The sequence below is a fragment of the Chenopodium quinoa genome, unplaced genomic scaffold, assembly GCF_001683475.1.
Source record: "Chenopodium quinoa cultivar QQ74 unplaced genomic scaffold, ASM168347v1, whole genome shotgun sequence".
NCBI lineage: Eukaryota > Viridiplantae > Streptophyta > Magnoliopsida > Caryophyllales > Amaranthaceae > Chenopodium > Chenopodium quinoa.
In genome coordinates this window covers 37,903-54,992 of record NW_018745413.1, presented here as the reverse complement: position 1 = coordinate 54,992, position 17,090 = coordinate 37,903, and positions in this window count along the sequence as shown.

Below are 17,090 nucleotides of genomic sequence, written 5' to 3'. Positions count from 1 at the left end.
CCATTAACACTTTATCACCCTCCTTGAATTCTCTCGGAAGGATCATCTTGTCGTGCCACTTCTTCGCCTTCTCTTTGTAGACTCGAGCACTATCATAGGCCGTCAACCTAAACTCATCGAGTTGATTAAGTTGAAGTAACCTCTTTTTTCCCGCTAGTTTGGCATCTAGATTGAGCTCCTTAATAGCCCAATATGCCTTATATTCCAATTCGACCGGGAGATGACATGCTTTTCTGTACACGAGTCTATACAGAGTAGTACCTATAGGGGTCTTGAATGCAGTTCTGTACGCCCAAAGGGTGTCGTCTAACTTATCGCTCCAATATTTCCTTGACTTTGCCACCACCTTCTTTAGAATGGCCTTGATCTCACGGTTAGAAACCTCAACTTGGCCACTAGTTTGGGGGTGGTAGGCTAAACCTGTCCTATGGTAGACACCATACTTTTTGAGGAGGGTGTCTAACTTCCGTTCATGAAAGTGAGATCCTCCGTCACTTAATATAGCTCTGGGTACACCAAATCTTGGAAAGATGGTCTTCTTGAAAAGTCTATGGACGACCTTGGCGTCATTGGTAGGAGTGGCGATGGCCTCAACCCACTTGGATACATAGTCGGCGGCGACAAGAATATAACGGTTCCCTTTTGAAGAGGGGAACGGTACCATGTAATCAACACCCCAAACGTGGAGCACATATGATGGGTGCCGATATCAAAGCCTGCTTAATCTTGTTGAAAGCCTCAAGACACTCGTCAGTAAAAATAAAAGGAGCATCCTTGAGAAAAAGCTACGTCAGTGGTTTAGCAATTTTAGAAAAGTCTTTGATAAAGCGGCGATAAAACCCCACATGACCCAAGAAACTCCTAACTCCCTTAACATTAACTGGGGAGGTAATTTCTCAATCACTGATATCTTAGCTTTTTCTACATGTATGTCTTTATCTAATACAATGTGACCTAGGACTACTCCCTCTGTCACCATGAAGTGACATTTTTCCCAATTAAGAACTAAATTGCACTCTTCACATCTTTTCAAGATTTTAGCGAGATTAATTAAGCATGAATCAAATGAAGAACCATATACGCTAAAATCATCCATAAAGACCTCCATAATAGACTCTGTGAAATCAGAAAAAAATGCTCATCATACAACGTTGAAAGGTAGCGGGTGCATTACATAAACCAAAGGGCATTCTACGATATGCAAAAGTGCCATAAGGGCATGTAAAAGTAGTCTTTTCCTAATCTTCAGGGTGAATCGAAATTTGGAAAAATCCCAAATACCCATCCAAATAGCAAAAGAATTTATGATTGGCTAACCTCTCAAGCATTTGATCCATAAAGGGAAGAGGGAAGTAGTCCTTTTTAGTGGCAATATTTAATCTACGATAATCAATGCACATACGCCACCCTGTTACAGTTCTAGTGGGAATTAATTCATTTTTTTCATTGATTATCACAGTCATCCCACCCTTTTTTGGCACTACCTGCACAGGACTTACCCATTTGGAGTAAGAAATTGGATAGATAATACCTGCATCAAGTAATTTCATAACCTCCTTCTTGACTACTTCATGCATGTTCGGATTTAATCTTCGTTGGGGTTGAATGCAGGGCTTATAATTGTCCTCTAGATGTATCCTGTGCATACAAAAGTCAGGGCTAATACCCTTGAGATCATCAATACTGTACCCAATAGCTTTCTTATGGGTTTTGAGAACCCCTAGAAATTGGGAAGTTTGTAGGTCAGTGAGTGCAGTACTGATGACCACGGGGTATAGTTCTTGTTCATCCAGAAAATATATTTTAAATGAGAAGGGAGAGGTTTTAGCTCGGGTTTCTTGACCTCTACATGTTTTGATTCCTGAACTAAATTTACTACCTTCATTGTTTCCTTGGGCTTAACTCTTTTAAGGAAACAGCCTTTTCAATATCTTGTACCTCATTACCCCAAACGCTTGCATTGTCTTTAGATAAATTCCCGCAGAGGACTTCCTCTAGGGGATCCCTCGCAAGAACCTGTGGCAAGCTATCATCACAAATATCATCCATTATATCCATTATATCAATATAACAACAATTTTCCTCCAGCATAGGCCCTTTCAAAACCTTCCCTAAATTAAAATTAACATTATCGTCACCTATAGAAAGGGTTAGTTTACCATTTTTAACATCAATAATTGCTCTTGCAGTATGGAGAAAAGACCTACCTAATATAATGGGTATTTGTGTATCCTTTACCATGTCTAACACAACAAAATCAACAGGAATAAAAAATTTACCAACTCTGAAAGGAACGTCCTCTAAAATACCTAAAGGGTATTTTACTGAATGATCTGCCATTTGCAAAGTTATATTAGTAACTTTTAATTCTCCCATATTAAGTTTAGCACAGACATACGATGACATGACGCTGACACTAGCACCCAAATCACACAAAGCTTTATCAATAAAAACATTTCCTATATGACAAGGGATAGAAAAACTATCGGGATCCTTTAATTTAGGAGGGGATTTGTTTTGCAATAAAGCGCTACACTCCTCTGTGAAAGCTACAGTTTCTACTTCATTAAAGGCCTTTTTCCTAGTCAGAATGTCTTTCATAAATTTAGCATAAGCAGGAACTTGAGTGATTAAGTCAGTAAAAGGAACTGTTACCTACAGGTTTTTCACAACCTCTAAAAACTTACCGAATTGTTTATCAAACTTACTCTTCAGTTGTCTATTAGAGAATGGAAGTTTGATAACCGGGCTCTGCACATCTCCTCCCTTATCCTGCAATTTACCCTGCACAGAAACATTAGTAGAGTTAGTATCTATTTGTAGCCCTGCAAGGCTAGCAGGATTAGCGTTTGGTATAAAGGAATCTAGATCAGGAACTGGTCTATCTTCCTTTGGCATAGGAGGTCCATCATAATTTGAACCACTCCTTAGAGTGATTGCATTGGCATGATCTGTAGGATGGATAGGTTGTGATGGTAGAGCTCCCTGCTGACGGGATTGTAGGGTAGATGAAAGTTGTGCAATTTTATTGTCCATGATTTTATTATGGGCTAGGATAGAATCAATTTGTGCATCCCTACTCTCCATATGCTTTTGCATATTGGCAAGCATTGCTCTAATTTCTGTCATGGCAGGGTCGGAAGATGATGAGGGTGATGCTTGGCTTTTCTGGCCGGAATTAGGATGATAATATTTTTGCTGAGGTGGGGTTTGCTGTTGTGGTTGTTGTGGAGGTGGAGGGTTTTATACATTGGTGCTCCGGTATGAAAGATATGGATGGTTCTTATAACCGGCATTGTAGGAATTGGAATAAGGGTTATTCTGCCTATAGGTTTGAAAGGCATTAACTTGTTTCATAGAGTTCCTACAATCTTGCTCCCAATGACCTACAATTCCACAATTTTCACAAAAAGCTTCATTATTAGCAACAGTAGAAACATTAGCTACAGAGTTAGGAGCAACAGTAAGATTATCTAATTTTTAACAAATAGACGTTAATTGAGCTTGCAAAAAGGATACGGAATCAACATTATGTTTTCCTTTATTTGCAAACCCTCTCGGATTCCCATATTGAAAATTGTGTATTGCCATGTCTTCGATAACCTGTCCTGCATCGTCCACATTTAAATTCATGAACCTCCCACTAGCTGCAGAATCTAGCACTGATCTAGAAGAATTTCCAAGTCAATTATAGCATGCTTGGATCAATTGTCATTGTGCTAAATTGTGGTGGGGGGACTCTCTCTGTAGGTCCTTGAACCTCTCCCAAGCCTCATATAGCGTTTCGTCGGCTTCTTGAGCGAAGTTCTGAATAGCACTCCTTAGTACCGCTGTTCTCTCTGCAGGATAATATTTATTATAGAAATTCAGAGCAATAATTTTCCAGTCACTAATACCAAGTGCAGTTCTATTCAAACCATTAAACCATAATTTAGCTTTGCCACATAATGAAAAAGGAAAAAGAATCTCCCTAATTTGGTCTTGCGTGACCTCGGCTTGTCTAATGGTGTTACAATATTGACAGAAGTCTGCGATGTGAAGATTAGGATCTTCACCCTTAGCTCCACTGAATTGCTTCCTATCTATCATAGTGATAAATTGGGGCTTGATTTCGAATTGAACTCCATCTAGTGCCGGAGTGGGAGTAAGGTGCAGGAAATTTGTGAGCTTCGGCTGCGAGTAGTCACTGAGTTTCTTCTGGGCCGTCATCTCTGATTCTGAATCTGAAGGAATATCTGTGTCACTAGAATCAGAGGGAGGATCTCTTCGACTGTTGTCCTCCTCAGAACCCGCCAGAATTTGTCTATAGATTTTCCTTTGCCTATGAAAAGAGCGCTCGATCTCAAGATCGAATGGGATGTAACCTGATCTGGAACACCTGGGCATAAACAAGGAACTAAAAGACAAATATGAGAATTGCCACAAAGAACTAACATTCTCTGAGACAAAAGGGGATAATCTAAACTACAAAAAAAATAATCAGAAAACAAAAATAAAACTGTTTCCCCGGCAACGGCGCCAAATTTTGACAGGGTAAAGTCGTATCCCCTAATCAAAAGTAATTACCTAAATCCTCTAACTAAATTAGATAGGGAAGTAGGGTCGAACTCCACAGGGAAACAAGTCTTTTTACTCCTAATTATTTATTATAATCTAAATTATCTAAGTAACCAATATTTTTGTGAATAAATTCTATACTACGGAGAATAAGGTCGAAAGAAATAAAGTAGGGGAAAATCAAATATTAAAAGACCTAGGGCATAGGTTCACTAATAAACAATATTCCAGGGCAAAACATAATAAGCAATCATCAAGCATTGGTAAATCAGATTATAAAGGGCTTTCGCTATGTATTATAATCACAGAGTTAATTTACCGGTATTAAATCTCATCTGTCGAATCTCGACTTAACCATTTATAAATTAGTCCGCCTATTGAAACTAAGCCTAAACATCAATTCTCATCTGTCGAATCTCGAATTAATATTGCTAAACTCATAGAATTAAATCTGGCCAAACCTAATTGCATAGCATTAAATCAATCAATAGGAAATTAACCAAGCATTGATAATTAACAATCACAAAATTACCCCTTCATATCATTTATTAGATCCCCATAAACCCTAGAAATAAAACTACTCAAGAATCATCATAACTAAACTAATCAAATAAATAAAGCAAAGCATAATCAAAGAAGTAAGTAAAATAGGTAAAATTAAAAGAGAAGAAATTGTTACCAAAAGAAATCTTGATTAATGGAAGTAATTAAGAACAAAAGTTGAGAGAGAGAATTTAATAGAGATAAATATCCTAAGTAAAGAGAGAAATTCTAAAAAAGAAGGTAAACCAAAATTACATACATAATTCGTACTTAAACATTCCCCAAAACAAAAATTAAAACTAAACTAATCAGGTCTGAGAAAAACACGCGCCCGATCGGGCCCGCCTTTTTTGCTTTGCCCGCTACTGGTGTGCCGCGCCTGATCGAGCTTATGCTCACCCGATCGGGCGCGCCTCTTCCTTGAGGGTCCTTATGCGAGCAGCCGCCCGATCGGGCGTATGCTTGCCCGATCGGGCCCGGTCTTCTTCTTCGAGACTCGGATTTCGATTGGGCTCAATTCCTCGACCTAATCTAAGTTTCGTCATCGGGTCTTGATTAAACGATCCAATAACCTCGGTATCTCATACCAAGCCCTTAGTCATCGGCTCTCACCGATCCTGGGCTTCAAAAGTGGTCGTGTCCTTCTAGCTTCCGTAGTTGATCCATAAAACCCGGGAAAATAATCCAAAAGTGCAATTTCCTGTAAAATACAACTAAAACTACGAAAAAAATAGAAAACACAAATTAGTTGTAAAAGTGGCTCGAAAGAGCCAAAAATACTACTAATTATGACCAAGGGACGGGGGTAAATTACTATATAAAATGGACATATCAGTATTGACGTAGACAATTGGTCTTACATGCATCCTTATGCACTTAGGATAGGTGCAACATTGGCCCAATAAAGAAGCCCAGTTGCAAAACTCGCCCAAACGAAAACGCAACCCACTTCCCAAATACCATATCTTGGCTTTCAATTTATTTTATTTTTTAAAAAAAACCCATTTTACTTCTCTCATTAATTTTTTTTCAAAAATTTCTACAATTAATTTCTCTAATTTTCTCTCTCCAAACTTCATTCTCTTTCCTCTACATGATTTTACTTTACCAAAAACTAAAAAATCAGCAATGGATATATGAGAAGAGATGCAAAATCCACAAAGATTATCCCAAAAAGGGTAAATTTTCATTGATTTTTGTCCAAATTTATATGAATTTTTATTTAAATTTTTCAAAACTCTGTTCTTTGAAATTTTCTGTTAATCGGTGATATTTTTTATTCATATTCTTTATGCATTCACTAAGGAAAACAATTAATATTTTGCTTGATTATGTTCACTTTCTGAACTGCATATGTTCATATTTTTTATGCATATGCTCACTTTCTTAAATGTTTATGTTCAGATTTTGAATGCTTAAGTAAACTTTCTAAAATGCTTTTGTAAACTTTTTGAAATGTATACGTTCACTTTCTGAAATATATATTCATATCTTTTATGTATATGTTCAGCGTTCTGAAATATTTATGTTCATACGCATTCAAAAAATGAACCAATGCATATGTTCATATTTTAATGTGTATGTTCATTTTTTAAAATGCCTGTATGTAGACAACCAAATGTGTCTCCCCAAAACCAAACCCAGTGATGAATACCTTTCACGTCATTTGATTATCGAACGAAGTGAAAGTTTGAAAAGTCTAGTGATAAGGATGTTTTTATTAAAATATTTCTCTTTTTGTTTTCAAAAATATTTTTTCTCTTACCCTATTTATGAAAAATAGGCAGTCTAATTTGGTTTGGTCCATGATAAGGGTCCAATAATAGTGTAGTTGGATTGGGTTTGAAAAGAGCTTTCCAACGATATATTATAAGCCCAATTCCAATGAATAATGAGGAAGTTATGGATTTAATTAAATTAGGCCCAATGTTTTTAAATGTGGCCCAATGATCTAGAGGAGGGCCTATTAATTATTATTCCTAAAGTGATTAGGATTGATTTTAATCTTTTAGGAATATCTATAAGGTTCTTTTTAATTCTAATAAGATTAGGATTGATAATTATATTTATAAAGATGTTTTATTTTGAATAAAATATATTATTTGTCACAAATATGATTTTAAATCTGCTTAGACGCGGAATTACCTGTTAACCGGTTTGAAAGATGATTCCGCGTACGAAGGCGTGTTTTAATATCATGCCTAGGATCTTGCTATTATTAAGCTTTAATATTATTACAATAATTATGATTATGTTTCTTGATATTATATTATTTATTGGTATTTCATGATCAACCTGTTATGCATGTTTAAAGGGAATTTGTACTTGTAATCACGCTTAATAAGATAATAATAATCTTGTTTAGGTTAATATGATTATAATTCAAGTGATTGCCAATAATAGTTTTGTTTGTGCATTAATACTCAACCAACATAGATAAACAGGTTTAGGGTTAACCTAATGATTGTATGTTAATAAGAAAGCGCACATGAGTTCGAGAAGAATAAAGTAGAGGCCTATTATTATGGCAAGTTCAATCTCTTTTAGGTTGGATTTGTACCTTCATCCCCGAACTTCCAGTCATGGTTCTAGACCTATTGGAGTTAACAATCTCCTGGATTTTTAAGGGGTGTGACCTTCACCCAGTGAACGGTTTACAAGTTCCTAAAACTTGTTGGCGACTCTTTTACTCTAGCTTCCTTCTCTTTGGAAGACACCATGTTTAAGTGTATGATCACAGCGGGGCTCAAGTGTAGGATGCTTGAAATATTCCCTACAATGTATCCATATTTTCAATGCATGTTCATATTTTTTAATGCATATTCATATTTTTAAAGCATTTTTATATTTTTAATCGAAATTCATGCACAGATCAAATTGATCGAAGCTAACAAAATGCAATTCATATGAATTCAAAAAATCAGATAAAACCTAATTAATTGAAATTAAGCACAAAATCACCATATAATAAATTGAAATTCATACATAAAAACTAATAAATTGAACTTTTCTTAATCTCTTCCAAAAATTTCATAAAAAGAAAAAAAAATCCACTTGGCGTTGATTTGAACATGCAACCTGATGAGGATGAAGATTTAAGGATTGATGAGCAACAACAACACAACAACACTCATCACCATCAACATGGTCAGCAAGGTTATCAACCAAACAATGGCAGACCACCAACTCATCATAAGCGAAAGAACTGGCTTAGCACTGAGCATAGGTTCAATCTCCTCATTTTCCTCTTGAAGAATTCTGATGGGAACAATCTAGATAGAGCAGGAATTACACAAGCAATGCAAATGTTCAATTCTTGTAGGAGGACCGTAAGTAAATTGTGGCATGAAGAAAAGAAGCAAAAAGAGGAACCAACAGGTACAATCCATGCACAAAGTATCATCTTGCAGGAAGGAAGAGGGTCCAAATCCCAGAAGATGCAATAAGTAAATTGAGTAATGGGGAGAGGACTTGCATTAGAGATTTTGCAGAACTACTACAAATATCAAGAAGTAAAATTATGAGGATGATTCAGATAGGTAATTTAAAACCACACACTAATGCACTAAAGCCAAAGATGACAGAAGCAAACAGGATCACAAGACTAAAGTGGATCCATGAATTGCTGAAGGGATCAACTGTAGGGATTTAGATACTTTAAGCGGAATTTCATGAATCATATTCATAAGCAACTAATAACCAAGATCAATGCATAACACATAAAGAATAAATAATTATACCTTTGAACATGATTCCACGTATGATCGAGCAAGAACCAGGGAGACAAAGAACCTAAAGTGTGATTCCTCTACTTCGTCCACGAGCACGGATTTGATGAGTGTCATTTATGGCATTCATTTTGTTCTCTTTAGGGTGAATGTCATGCTATTTTATAGCTATTTTCCTTAATTTTACTCTTTATTTCTTTAGTTTGCATTTTCTTAGTTGAATTTCTATTTTTATGCATTTCTTGGTTTATTTTGTTATTTTCTCTTTTATTTGCTTGTTTTATTTCATTTTTCAGGTTAAGGTCGTTATCCAAAGATTCCCGAGGCCCCTTCCCAAATTTGGTATTGATTAGGATGCCTAATGTTCTCCATTTAAAGCTCAAGCATGGAGAAGTGCAAGTTCATAAAGATTTTAGGCCGTGCTTTCAAGCCGTGGGGGCATAATTTCTCGTGTTGAACCCACAAACATGCAGTTTGGAAACTGCAAGGTCCCGTGTTTATCAAGAGCATAGAGTGGAACGCACGAGGAGCATCGACATGATGGTGAAGAGGGATGCCCTGTTCCCAGGCACGGACGCAAGTGACTAGGGCGCGGGGTTGCGGGTGCGCGGCCTGGTGGCGCGGGCGCGCCTGTCTGGGTCTCTGTTTCGTACCCAGATTTGCGCGGCCACGCTCTCGCTTATAATTGGCCGCGCCTGTTCGGGTTTATTTGGGACGATCTAACTAATTTCTCTTTGTTAGTTTTACTATATATAGATTTTCATTATATTTTTGGAGGGGGGGATATGTTTAGAATTAGAAGAGGAATTTTTAAATCATTTTTTTAGAGAGAGAAACTCTTGATTGTAGTGAGAGAAGTTCTTGATTGATGATTGAAAATTGATGATTCTAGCATTTTCTCCATTGAATTGAAGCAAGTTAGTAAGGATTTATTTACTTTAATGCAATCTTTAGCTTATCATTTCAATTTTTATGTTGATTGTTCAAGTTTGAATTCAATTTGTGATTGAATTAGTTTTATTAATATGATGATGATGAAATTGTTGTTTAGCTTAGTTTTGATCTTCATTTCTATGGATTGTGAGTAGTTTTCTTGCTAGGGGAATGGTGAAGCATATATGAGTAATGGATTGATGCTAATTGGGGGAAATTAATGGAGTTGATGTAGTGATTAAATTGGTTGATTGATTAAGTGCATGTGTGTGATTAATTGAAGGGTAGCTAACTTTGATTGTTACACTAGAATACATTGTAAGCTCACATTGATACGGAAAATTGATTTATGGCTTGCTTTTGTCGATTGAGTAGGTTTGCAAGGTTCCTAGTTAGAGTCTCTCATAGTTGATGCCAGCTTGACCTCTAAGAGATTAGCCTACCATACTCTCTTGATTACTTAATTGATTTTCCCTCGCAACACTCGACTTAGTCATCTCTAATCCTAATTAGTTGTATCCATTCTGAGTATATGTGGATCCTAAACCCCAGTGCTTGATATTATTTGATTTTTTCTTGATTGTTTAGAATATACACACCTTACTTCATTACTTCGAGATAGCTTAGCTTTAGCTTTAGCAGTAGCATTCATCTCCCATTCCTAGTGGTTCGACTCTCAACTTACTCCTATGCTAGGTATAAGGGTGTGTTGAGAGATTACAAATTTTGTTTGACCGAGGGTAGATTAGTTTTCTACAACCTAGTCTCCACCCTTGATCAGGATTAAACCTCCATTAATGCTAGTTAGTTGCAATTAAACCCTTCAATTGACCTTCTATAGATAAGAGAGAGCAACAAACCAACCACGAACCACCACAAGGGGGCGGCCATACGGACAGAGGGAGGAGATAGAGAGGGCCGTGAGTGAGAGACAGAGAGAGGATTAGGGTTTTTGGGACTTGGTTACTTGAATTACTTAACTGACTTGTCAATTGTTATGTCAATCTAAGTCATGGATCTTATTTATAGATCACATCTCTAAATAAGAGTCCATGTCAAGCCGAAACTCCTATTCCTAATCAATCTACTCTAGCCCAACACTCTTTATGATTTGTCATAATCTCATGAGGCCCATTAATGGGTCTCTAACTTGTTTAACCCAGTACTTTTGTTGTGTGACCTCATAGGATCCATTTCAAAGGGCTTTGGACTATTTTACTAGCCCAAAGATCATTTATCATAATCTAGCAATAGACAATGACGACCCAAAAAAACGAACTTATTATCTCCATAATTAGTGATCCTGGATATATCTAGTAATTGCACTTAACAAAGACATAACTCTTTCAATCTCCCACTTGTATGACACAAGTGCACAATATTCAAATTCCTTAAGTCAAATTGTGTCGATTTGATAATATGATTGCATCTCATGTCATGATCATATTAATCTACAAATCTTTTCTTGAAATATGGAGTTAGAATTACAAGACAAATGATTACCATGTAATCCATTTGAGCATGGCCATGCATTTTCTGAATTTTCCCTCTTCAAGGGGCCAAGACACATTCCTAATTAAATAGGTAGACTCAATCCAATCTTGTTGCAACCAAAGCTCCCACTCAACTCTTGAATTAACCAGGGTACATCCTTTTATAATCTCCAGTAACGGGAAGACGTTTGAATGTACCATAGTCAAATAAATTATTGAATAGAATTAGTGTTCCACTCATGTCAAAGGAATCCACGCACTAATATATCTGGAAGCTATATACTTGAACTTTAAAGTAGGTCTATAATTCAATCATGCATCATACATGCATATCCATGTGATTGACCAAGCTTCACAACGCTCCTATAGCCCATGAAATTGCGTTATCCAATCAATATTACATGCTAGTCCTAGCATTAAAATCATTTATGTCCACTTTAATGATTTTCAAACTAGGAACTTGAATAATATATGGATTTTGTTCCCTTGTGGGGTTTCATTCACCATGTCATCAACCTGATGAGTCCATCGATCCATAATTATTTTGGACATTTTATTTAATATCAAAACCAAAATTAAATAAGATAAATAATGAATTTCTGATTAAACATAATTCTACAAATGAATGTATTACATATGAAATAAGTTTTTCTCAAATACTAATACAACTTAAATTATATCATTAGCCTCAATCCAGTTGCACTAGCATGTTTCTCAAACTTAGGCAATGAAAGAGGTTTAGTAAGAGGATCAGCGATATTCTCATCCGTATGAATTTTCACATCTTGACATCTCCTCTTCCAACGATCTCTCGAATGAGGTGATATTTCCTCTAAACATGTTTGGATTTGAAGTGTGACCTTGGCTCCTTTGATTGAGTAATGGTGCCATTGTTGTCACAATGCAACTCAATTCCTTTCTGAGCTCAGTTAGGAATTTCTTTATCCAAACAGCCTCCTTTGCTGCTTTAACTGCAGCCAAATACTCTGATTATGTTGTAGAGTCTATGATAGTGCTTTGCTTTAAACTCTTCCAGCTCAGTGCTCCTCCATTTAGACAGAAAATGTACCCAGATTGGGATCTGAAATCATCTCTGTCTGTTTGGAAACTTGCATCCGTATAGCCTTTGACAACCAATTCATCTTTGTCGCCATATACTAGAAACAATCCATTAGTCCTTCTCAAGTACTTAAGGATGTTCTTGGCAGCTGTCCAGTGCGCTTCACCAGGATTTGCCTGAAATCTGCTACACATGCTTAAAGCATATGTGTAGGGAATATTTCAAGCATTATCCCTAGCTTGAACCCCACTGTGATCATACACTAAAGTACGGTGGCGTCCAAAGGGAAGGAAGCTAGAGCAAAAGAGTCGCCAACAAGTTTTAGGAACTTGTAAACCGTTCACGAGGTGAATGTTACACCCCTTAACGATCCAGGAGATCGTCAACTCCAATAGGTCTGGAACCATGACTGGTAGTTCGGGGATGAAGGTACAAATCCAACCTAAAAGAGATTGAACCTGCCCTAATAATAGGCCTCTACTTTATTCTGATCGTATTCATGTGCGCTTTCTGACTAACATGCAATCAATAGGTTTACCCTAAACCTGTTTATCTATGTTGGTTGAATTTAATGCACAAATAAAACTATTATTGGCGATCACTTGAATTATAATCAAATTAACCCTAAACAAGATTATTAATTATCTTATTAAACGTGATTACAAGTACAAATTCCCTTTAAACATGCATAAAAGGTGTGATCAAGCAATAAATAATCATCAAGCAACATAATAATAATAATAATAATAATAATAATAATAATAATAATAATAATAATTATTATTATTATTATTATTATATTCATGTTAAAGCATAATAATAGTAAGATCCTAAGCATGATACTAACAAGATTAATAACAAACCCTAGCATGTCACTAAACAATAAAGAACAAATATATAGCCCTAACATGATAATAACATGAATATATTAGGAAAGAATTCAAAAGGCATCATACTTTTAATCATACTTGATTTTAGAGTTACCCTAAACATGATACTGGGAAGATCAAAACGCCCTAACATAACATTAGGAATCATAATAACAATCTAAGCATGATTTCTACATCATAATATCAATAAAAACCACTTAAGTACTTACTTGGATGCCTCGTACCTCTTTCTAATAACAAAATACACACGTTAGTAACTTTAAGGAAAATAATAAACAAATAAATAAATTAAATAATAATTGAAATAGAGATTTGGGACCAAACCCTCAGAAATTAAAACCTTTCACGTCTAGGGCGAAGGCAACTTCGAACTTGGCTAGGTGTATTTAGGTCTTGTGAGTGCGGAACTTTGTTTGTAAAAGAGGGGTAGGTTTAGAAAAGAGAGAGAGGGAGAAAAAATTCTAGTTTAGAGAGAGAAAGAATTAGAAAGTTGATGATTGTAGATGAGAATTGGGTCTTGTAGATGATTGAAAACGAAGTTTTTAGGAGGCTATTTATAGAGAAAATCAGCTAAAATATAGAAAATCGAACCAGAGTTCTGACGCAAAAAAACGAAGTTAGCGCCAGACGCTGACACTAGCGCAGGCGCCAGGCGCTAATAAGGATTTTGACGCGTTTTCTAAAATCAGATAGAAATTAACCGTACGGGAGGATAAAATCGTATTTTCCTCAAAAACATTCTTTTATTCTGATTAAAACTCTAAAAAGTCAACAAAAGTCAATTTATCAATGCTAATTGAATTAGGAATGAAAAGAACCTTCTAGAAGAATCTAGAAACCTAAAACCATTCCTAATTGCATTAGGAATGATAAATCCGTATCAGACCCTCCTCTAGATCATTGGGCCGCATATAAGGTTCAAATCGGGCCTAGTTTAGTAATTTGGCCATAACTTCCTCATTATTCATCGGAATTGAGCTTATAATATATCGTTGGAAAGCTCTTTTCAAGCCCTATCCAACTACACTATTAACAGACCCATATCATGGACCAACCAAACTGGATTGGTTGTTTTCTTAAAATAGATTTTCAAAAAAAGAAAGAAGAGAAAAGAAATTAAAACTATCCGCAACACTAGACTTTCCACACTTTTTCTTCATTCGATTATGATTCGACGTGAAAGGTAATCATCACCGGGTTTGGTTTTGGGGAGACACAAATGAGTGTCTACAATATGCACCGACCTTGTACAAATCATGGGCATACATTATCAACCCTACTGCCGAAGCATAAGGTATGATAGCCATACGTCTCATCTCATCTGGCATAACCGGACACTGAGATTTACTAAGCGTAATGCCATGGGACATGGGGAGAAATACTCTCTCGGAGTTTGTCATCTCAAACCTGTCAAAAACCTTATCAATATAAGTCTCTTGACTAAGTCCAATTATCATTCTATACCTGTCTCGATGGATTTTGATTCCCAAAATTTACTCGGCATCACCCAAGTCCTTTATAGAGAAACAACTCTTCAACCATCCCTTGAATGACTCAAGCATTGGTATGTCATTCCCCATGAGTAGTATGTCATCTACATACGAGCACTACAAGAAAACTCCCTATTTCTGATGGATTACTTCCGATGGCCATTTAAAATCGTCGAAAAATCGTAATTTTCGATGGTTTTAAAAGCCGTCGAAAATTTCCGATGGCCTCAAAAAGAATCGAAAACCGTATTTCCGACGGCTTAAGCCAAATGAAATTTCCGATGGTTTTATAAACCATCGAAAAGTATAAAATTTTCGTTGGTTTTAAAAGCCATAGGAAATTTCCAATGGTTTTAAAAGCCATAGGAAATTTCCGATGGCTTAAAACCATCGAAAAATACAAACTTTCCGACGGTTTTGAAAGCCATCGGAAATTTATGATTGATTTTATGAAATAAACCATCGGAAATAAATTTAATTAAAAAAAAATTGAGACCCTAATTGTATACGCCCCCCTTGGGCAGGATTTGGGCATGAATATTTACTTATTTGTGGGCAAGATTTGGGCATACTAGTAATCGGTAAGGAAAAAGGAGGATATTTACTTATTTGACTTTAATTTCTTGTATTTGTTGTACTTTAGTGTATCAATTAGTGTTTTTATTCCTAATTCCATGTGTTATTGTATCAAAATATTGGTAAAGTATGGTAATTTTTATTATGTATGCTAATTATGGAATATTAATTATTATTATTATTATTATTATTATTATTATTATTAATGTTGATGTTATTATTATTATTAGATCTTATCAATAACAAATAATGAATAATAATATGGTGGGGCCATATTTATAGTATAAAATATATCAAGAGGATAACCTTTGATGTGGGAAAAATAAATGGAAGAGGATTGAAGGGAGGAAAGAGATAGTGGAAAATGAGGTGGATGAAAGAGAGTGTGAGGTGTCAAAATAGGGTAAGGAGAGAGAATGAATGAGAGGATAAAACCATCCTTTCCAATATTCATGCTCTTACAGCAACCGTCCCATACTTTCTTTCTTTCTCATTTCCCCTCTTCTATTCTCTCTCCTCTCGATGTTCTCTTCTTCGTTCTCATTTCCCCTTCTTCTCCTCTCCTATTCTCTCTATTTTCTTCTTCTCATTTCCCCTCCTCTCTTCACATCCTCTTTCTCTACTCGCATCTTCTGTCATTCTTCAATTGTCGCACCGCCGTAGCTTTTTTTTGTAAGATTTTAATTGTAAGATTTTAAACAAATTTAAGGTTTTTAAGTCCAAATTCGACCATGAAAACTCAAGATCCAGAATTTTCATGGTCGAATTTGGCCTCATAAAACCAAATTCAAAGTGAAATTCGAAGGTATGACCTTATTAAGGAAATTTGGATGAATTTATGGTCGATTTAAAGGTATTTTTTTTATTTCTTTCTTCTAATGATGCTATGCTTCCTTTATTTTTGTAATGTTTTGAGTTGTTGGGTGTGAATTTGTGGTGGTTGTGGTGGTTACGCAAGGTCGGTAAACATGCGTTTAATTAGCGTGAGGATGGGCGGGGTGGGTTAGATTCAATATGGGTTAGATAGTGTGGTTGGATAGGGTTATTGTGGAAGAGGTGGTAGTAGAGGGTTTATGTGGCAGTGGAGAGGGAGAGGGTGGTGGTGTGAGTGGCTGGTTGTTGATTTTTTTTAAAAAAAATTTTATGTGTTTTTATGTTTTTTGTAAGCCTAATTATTAATTTTAATGTAAATTTTTATTGTTATGGTTAACGGTAAGTGGGTTTAGGCGGTTTTAGGTTGTGGGTTGCAAATTTTGGTTTGGATGATGGTGGTTAAAGGGGTGTTCTAGGGTGGAGGGGGACGGGGACGGGGAGGGGGAGGGGTATGGGCAGCTTTTTTTGTTATATATTTCTGTTGTAACTTCCGCTGGCATGGACGTCGGAAATTTCCGACAATTTATCTGACCATCGGAATATTCCGACGGTTTAGCAATCGGAAGTTTCCGATGGAATTAAGGGCATCGGAATTCAAAATATTTCCGATGGCCATCAAAACCATCGGAAAACTGTTTTTCGATGGCTTTTCCATCGGAAAAGTGGAAATTTCTGATGAAGGAATTTCCGACAACCATTTTCCGATGGAAAACCATCGGAAATCAGATTTACGACGGTGTTTGAGGATTTTCCGATGGATTTAAGCCATCGGAAATAGGCTTATTTCTTGTAGTGAAGACTAAGAACACCACACTGCTATAACTGAACTTCTTGTATACACAAGGTTCCTCTTCGCTTTTGAGAAAGCCAAACTGTTTGATCGCCTCATCAAAATGAAGATTCCAAATCCTTGATGCTTGCTTCAATCCATAAATGGATTTATGAAG